The sequence below is a fragment of the Dermacentor silvarum genome, chromosome 4, assembly GCF_013339745.2.
Source record: "Dermacentor silvarum isolate Dsil-2018 chromosome 4, BIME_Dsil_1.4, whole genome shotgun sequence".
Classification (NCBI taxonomy): Eukaryota; Metazoa; Arthropoda; class Arachnida; order Ixodida; family Ixodidae; genus Dermacentor; species Dermacentor silvarum.
In genome coordinates, this window is record NC_051157.2 from 155,027,962 (window position 1) to 155,035,217 (window position 7,256).

General features: G+C 44.8%; 1 non-coding gene across 1 annotated transcript; it reads right to left on the minus strand.

Annotated features, from left to right (window-relative positions):
• Positions 1-5,370: 5,370 nt before the first annotated feature.
• Positions 5,371-5,442, minus strand: Trnae-cuc (transfer RNA glutamic acid (anticodon CUC)). Its single transcript has one exon. It is a non-coding gene; the product is annotated as a tRNA-Glu (tRNA).
• Between the last annotated feature and the right edge of the window lie 1,814 nt (positions 5,443-7,256).

Here is a 7,256-nt window from a genome sequence, read left to right on the forward strand (position 1 = left end):
CAATAAAGGAGTTGAGATTCGAATGGCCCGAACACCTGTCATACAGTCTAGACCTCGCTCCAAGCGATTTTCATCTGTTTGGACCATTGAAATAAGCGCTTAGGGAACGATTTCCAACCGATGCAGAAGTCATGGATGCGGTGCAAAATTGGGTACAGGTGCAACTAAAAAAACTTTTTTTTAAGACGGAATTAAAGAAAACTTGTGCAACGTTGGGCAAAGTGCGTTGAAGTGCAGGGAGGTTATGTAGAAAAATATTGTATGTTTCAGTTTTGTATCATTAGAATAAATATACTTTTTCACAAAAGTCCCTTTACTTTTTTTACTTCCCCTTGTATATATACAAAAATGCTAGAATGAAAAGCACGTGTATAGCACACCTTATAACTCAAGCAGGCTAGATATCTACTTGTCACCGCCCCGTTGTAAAGGGGATTCCAGATAATTGTCATCATCATCACCTACTCAAGTGGCACCTTCACCTCGCTACACGTGACAGTAGACTATTAGCATATAACTCGCTCATTCGGCCTTCGTTAGAATACGCTTCCATCATTTGGCATCCCCATGATGTCACCTGGACTAACCATCTCGAAGCGGTCGAAAACAAAGCCGCACGGTTCATCCTGTCACCTTACTCGCGATTCCAAAGCGTCACCAAACTGAAAGACTCCCTCAAAATGCCATCACTCGCCATGCGCAGAACATCTGACCGATTAGCCTTTTTTCACACTATGTTCCATAGTAACACGTCATTTTCCCGCTCACATATTTCTCCTGCGCATCGCATACCGTCTTGATTAGACTACGCATAGAAAGTCAAACCAACTTTCGCTCATACTGAAAAATACCGCAACTCACCTCTAGCACTAACAATAGATCAATGGAATTCATTGCCATCTAGCCTTGCCACTATCAATGATCCTCAATCTTTTCTGTCGGCGCTGCAATCCTTTCTTGAACGTCAAGGCATTTCACAATAGTTTTCTTTTTGTATACAGTAACAGTTGGCGTTTTCATTAGAAACTGACACAATTCCACCTGACACAAAAGTTATCCACCTGATGCTCAAATTGTTTGTTAAGTGCTGCCATGATTGTACCTGAAAAGCATTTCTTTTTTACTCTGAACTGACTGTATATTATACATTGTTTTTCTATTTTATATTTTTACATTGCATATTTTTAGGATACGATGTGGACAATTGTCCTTTGTGTGTGTTAGTATTACACCTTGTTGCTTTTATTTTCTGTTCACCATGCTATATTTGGACTTGCATTCTTGTGTCTACTGAATTGCCATTTTCACCTGCAGTGCGACTACTTTGTTATTCCCGTTTCAACACCCCCCTCCCCCCCTATGTAATGCCCTTCTGGGCCTTTAGGGTATCCAGATAAATAAATAAATAAATGTTATTGCTGTAGATATGTTTATCTGCGCTTCACTATTCCTATTTGATTCCTATTCAAGAAAGCTTATATTCGCCCACGCCTACAATACACGCACTTGAAGTCATGAAAACCTACTGCGTTGTTTGAGTAACTCATAAGACGTTGTTTAAATGTGCTTTGTTTTCTTTTCCTTTTTTTTCGCCTCAAGAATAGGAAAAGATGCACTAACGAACGGTTCGGACAAACGCGCCAATATCACTTCAGTTAAGTAACGTTCCACTGCACATTGGTCGCGAAACTGGGCATGTTGCACCGCTACTTTCCCCCTCAAAAATAAACCGAGAAAAAGAAAGCTGTACTCATAATTTATTCCATAAAATCGTGACCTAGCTTTCTAAACACTTTTCTACAATTTCTGCAATATCCTTTGCCTCAAAAAGAAAAACCGGCGCCAACATTTTTTTTTCTGTTACGTTCTTTTTTGTTGTTATGCATTTGTCACGATTGTTCGTTTTGTGCTTTCCTCCTGCCGCTGTACTTCTCCCTCGGTGGAACGTACCACGTGTCAATTTCGTGGCTACTCCGCTAAGGATCCTTGGTTTAAATTCCACAAATGTGTATCGTTTTTGTGCGAGCGACTGACGTTACTTGGCCGGACGTACGAAGAAAATTCGAGGAGGTATACTAATTGCTGCTTGTCAATAATATCCTGGGAAACCACGCCAGATCACACAATATGTCCGAACGCAACGCACACCAGACTGCCGGCTGACGGTAAGGTTTTGTGGCAAGCGATACAAGAGCCACGAAGTTTGGGGTCTCTGTAAGAGTAAGTGACCATTGTAAGAGTAAGTGACCGATGAGAAAATTAGCGTAGCTTGCACTAGTGGCGCAAGGCTATAGAAGCAGCGGAGCTGATCAGCCACCTATTTGGGCTAGGCTAAGCACTACCAAGTCATCCCCAACATTTCCCGTAATTTATTGATTATTGATCGATTATCGATTACCTATTGACTGGCTATCGGAGGTTTTGCGCCGCACACTCGACGGACCATCCTCGAGCTTAAACACTTTCCCTAGTTCACAGGGATATGTGCCATTGCGCTTGTACCCTTTCTGCACTACCGCTAGGATCGGCCCACATTTTCTGTTCGCGCGTTAGGGACTCACAGTCAGCTTAAACAGCTCCGCTATTTATAAACTTTTATTGAGAAATCGTATGTGCTATACTAGTACGGTTCGCCGTACAGTGCGTGCGATCAGCCTGGTTTCGGTCAGTGGTGCCTGCCCCTTTCTTACCTTTCTGGACCTGTCCCAAAGGTGACGTGGAGAGGAGGAATTGAAGCCTGAGAACACATAGCTGCGACGAGAAGATGGACTTATTCTTTGGAGTGATTAAGTTTAAGGACCATGCTCGTGACTACACAATATACTCACCTCCATTCCCCCCTCCTCATGCCTGCTTCTGAAGTATAACAGCAAACTACCCAGCGAATCGGAACGAGGCCTGAACCGTCGCGATGTTACGCTCACCCGTGACCAACTTCAGCGTCTTGATGCCAAGACTCGTAACCTTCTCGAAACCAAAATCAAAATGGGTTTGTAGAAACGGCTTTACAATAACATGTTTGTTGTGCTTCAAACTTGGTGATTCTTCCCCTTGGTATGGAAGTCCAGGAGCTTAATTTTCGTGCAAAATGAACAGTACTAAGAGTTTCACGTCAAAAAAGCTACTCGGCAAATGGAAGGCACGGATATAACGGACTTCTTTACATACTTTAAACATTTTTAAATATTGTACATTTAGCATATAGCACAAACTGACTCATTCAGCTGTATTATTTGACGAGACGCTAGTTACTTACACGGGAAATGAAAATGCGTAATTCAATAATTAACAAAATTTTACTAATCAACTTTTCAAAACTTTCCTTAAGTGCGCATATTGCAGTACACCAACTGTAGTCAGTGATTTCACCAGGTACATCCACCTGGAACTAATTTTAAAACTAGCTCCAGTTTTGAAATAAACACTGTCAAACTTGAGGTAAAAAGTCACTCTTTCTCCACTTACATTTTGGAGCACACCTCTTAGGCGCCTGTTTCCGCGGCGAGCGTCGGCGCCGTCCTTAAGTAATTGGACATCCTCGTAACCGAGCGAACGAGCACAGCGAAGGATGAAAGAGCGAACGCGGCGCGCGGATGAAAGGCGGCGATAGTGAAAAGAGCGCGAGGAGGAAAATGAAGAAGGGTCCAGCGGAACCATGAGTCCGAAAGCGCAGGAAGTGGGTGCGGCGAAAGCATGATAAGAAAAGCGTAGTACTAGCTCTGCGGCCTCGATGGCTACGAGGTGGCGCCAGAGTAGCTCACGTCGTCTGTTCACCAATGACGCCACCGATACCATATATGGAAACAAAGCGCTGCATGAGCGTAGGTCTGCCAGCGGCGGCTGCTGTGTGTCGCGCCCACGCGTCACCTACGCGCTGCCTCTCGCGATCTCCCGATTATAGCGAGGCAGTCGCGCCACACTTCGTTCCGTTTGCAACGTGCCGCACGAGACAGATTGCCCGCGCCTGGCAATATATCGCGAAATTAAAACACGTACAAAGCTGCACTCAAATTTCGCATTACGGAGTATCGTAATCATCGGTAAATTTTTTTCACACAAATGGCTTCTTTTTACGCATTAGACCTGAAAACTTATTGGAACACCAATGCAAACTTTAGGAACGCATTTCTGTGTAATCCTCAGAATTTGTCCCAAATGGATATGACTTTCAATGTCATCGACTGCAATTCGTAAATTGCTATATGTGCATCAAGTAATTAATTTAAAAGGTATTTTTGAGTAATATATTCGTTTTGATTAATCTTGTAAACAATGTCTGCCTCTGAGAGTAATCTAGCTCAATGAGTCAATTTGTGATATATGCCACAGCGGATCGATTTTTGAAAATTCTGCTAACAAAAGCAAACACCCCAGATAAGGAAAGAGATGGAGACCAGGACAAAATGATTCTTTGGCGCACGTTCATTTCGAGTAGGCACGTGATGCTGGTTTCTTGACCTTGACAAAAGCGTCCTTTGTGTTCTCTGTCGGCATTACATGTAACCACATCTCCCCCTCTGGCACCTTCTCTTTATTTATTTGCCCTGAAATACGGGAAGTTTGGCTATAGAAAGGGCTAGGTAGCTAAAATCTTAACGACGAAAGAAAAACAAGAAAAAGTAGCGGTGTGAGAATATTCTAAAAATTGTAATAACGAATCGAAGAATTCCCAATTAGATTTAGTCCTCGAATCGAATGGTCGCTATTCGATTAGGTCCCCACTCAGAAAATCCAAATATCTTTCGAATACATTTTCAATGCTTTACGTTATCGACTTGACACCATGAAGCATGAAAGTCACGGGAAATGTGCTGACTTTCATCCCATCTACAGTGGAAATAACGCATTGGAGCCCAGCTCGCGGGATCAAATCCCGGCCGCGGCGGTCGCATTTCGATGGAGGCAAAATGTAATAACGCTCTTGACCCGTGCATTGGGGCCGTGTAAAAAGGCAGAGGTTTTTTGTACCTGATCTCACCCCAACTGCTGTCTGCGCATGCGCCGCGTTGCTAAAACGGCGGAGGCACGAGGTCCGCGGACAGAAGGGAGGAGACCAGTGTGACCATCTGCTTGGCTTGCCGTCACCCTAACCTAACCTATCTCACTGCTCTCCTCCCTTCCGCCGCAGTCCTCGCGAATACGAGTGGCGATGACTGCAGTACGCATAAATCATGGCCTCGGAGTGAGAGATCGTCAACCAGGAACGAACAGCGCGAGAAGCAGGATGTACAGATATAATATTGCAGAAAGCCTATGCCGTGGGGCGAGTTCAGCATTTCTCGAGAGCTAGCTGCATAGGCATTTGAAAGATGGTACCCCGTCAGTGCGTACTAAAGAAAATAATAAAAAGCAAACAAGCGATAAAAGTACTTCCGACACCGGGAATCGAACCCGGGCCTCCTGGGTGAGAGCCAGGTATCCTAACCACTAGACCATGCCGGAGACAAGGTCGCCTTCTTTGTAGACCCATGAAATAGAATTACAGCCCCTTAGAATACAACGCAGCGCATGCGCAGGTAGCAGTGGGGGTGCGCTCAAGGGGCGCGACTAAATCCCCACCAGAACACACCAGTGTTGCCAGATCTCGTCTTGTGCGCTTCCCTAGATTTGCGAGGCGGAGATGTCCCTTTGTGAAGTCACGCGACTGCGTGCCGCGGTCACCTTATCGCCTCCCCCTCCTCGTACGTGCGTGCGCCAGATTTCAACGTGTGTGCACACAGGAGATGAACGTGGGCGCAAGGTTTACACTTGCAGCTTATTCTGAAGAGAAAGTGAATAAATAAATGAAACTATATTTAATTTATTTATGAGAAATCCAAGTTAGCAGACAGGGTAGGTGAGCCTCAGCTAGGCGACTGGCCACGGCCGTCTGGTGTTGAGCGATCGGGCAGTGACGATGACGGGACGCTCTCTCGACTCGTTCTTGACGACTTATGCGGTCTCCCCATACTTAAAATTATTTTCTGGTTAGTCACTGTCACACTCTTCAACATTCACCTGATATTTGAACGGTGTGGCGGCGCCTAGCATTCCTCTATTTGTTTTTGCGTGGACTTCGGGGCCATTCACCTACCTGCCGAGCTCCCACCTGTTTGTTGTGGCGGTTTCTTAGCTTCCCTGGCCCATCACACCCGTCCTTGACATATCTTGCCGTGCGCAAATCAGCGTTCTGTAGGTCGTTCGATCTTGTCGATGCTCAACACATTTAGCAAATGTAATGCTATATATTCCGCAAGGCAGTTGCTAAACTTATGGTGGTGCAGTTTATTTTGCAATCAGCATGTCATCAGCACTGCATGGTTCCAGCTAGCAGGCTGACCTGAACCGATTATTGTAAAAATTTTGCAAGTCTGAGAAAACTCGATCTCGGTTCCGTTTGTGCCTTTGCATATTCTGCATCTCATAGCGGCACACACTGCGCGACTTATCGATTCACAAGTTCAAATAAAGTCAGCCTATAAAACAAACAAACACAGAATATATTATAAACAGAACAATGCGCATAGGCGGGTCCATCATTAATCATATGGGCAGCAGCGAAAAAATATGCACAGCGAGTTTCACTTCGCCGGTTCAACTGGTCGACTTGACTAGGGAATTTCGGCCTCCATTCTGGGTACACGATAGAGATAGTTTCGGTGAGCATCCCAGAGTTGCCAGCATGAAGTTTTCTATACCGCTAACCTTGGGCAATGTTGCGGTCGGTATTAGTCTCCCGCGAGATCAAGTGCACAGAACCTTTCCCATGTGAAAAATCCCCTGGTGGTCGAAATTAATCCGGATTTGCCCACTTCGGCGTGACTCATAATCAAATCATGGTTTTGGCACGTAAAACACCAGAATTCAATTCAATTCATTCACGTTTTAGAGACCGCTGCGTCACTCACACTGCCAGGCACTTCCGGCTAAACATGATCACTCGCAATATTATGTTAATACATGCAATCGGCTGTTGATATTACTTGGTACTATTTATTTCCGCACTTGTGTCACCTCCCCCCCGTCCCTCTTATGGGGTTCAATTAGAATACCTTTCAATGCAACATACAATCGCGGCGCTATCTGCCGGGACAATTTGAACTTGAGAAAAAGTGCGTTTTTTTTATGCAGCCATCGCTGCGAACGACACGCATGTCTGGTTTGGTTGCGAAGGTATACACAAATAGTATTTAGCCCTTAACGTTTCCTTTACAAGCTTTATATGATAATGCATGACCGCGTATTCTCTGAAGAACCGGGAGTTCGTAAACAATCTG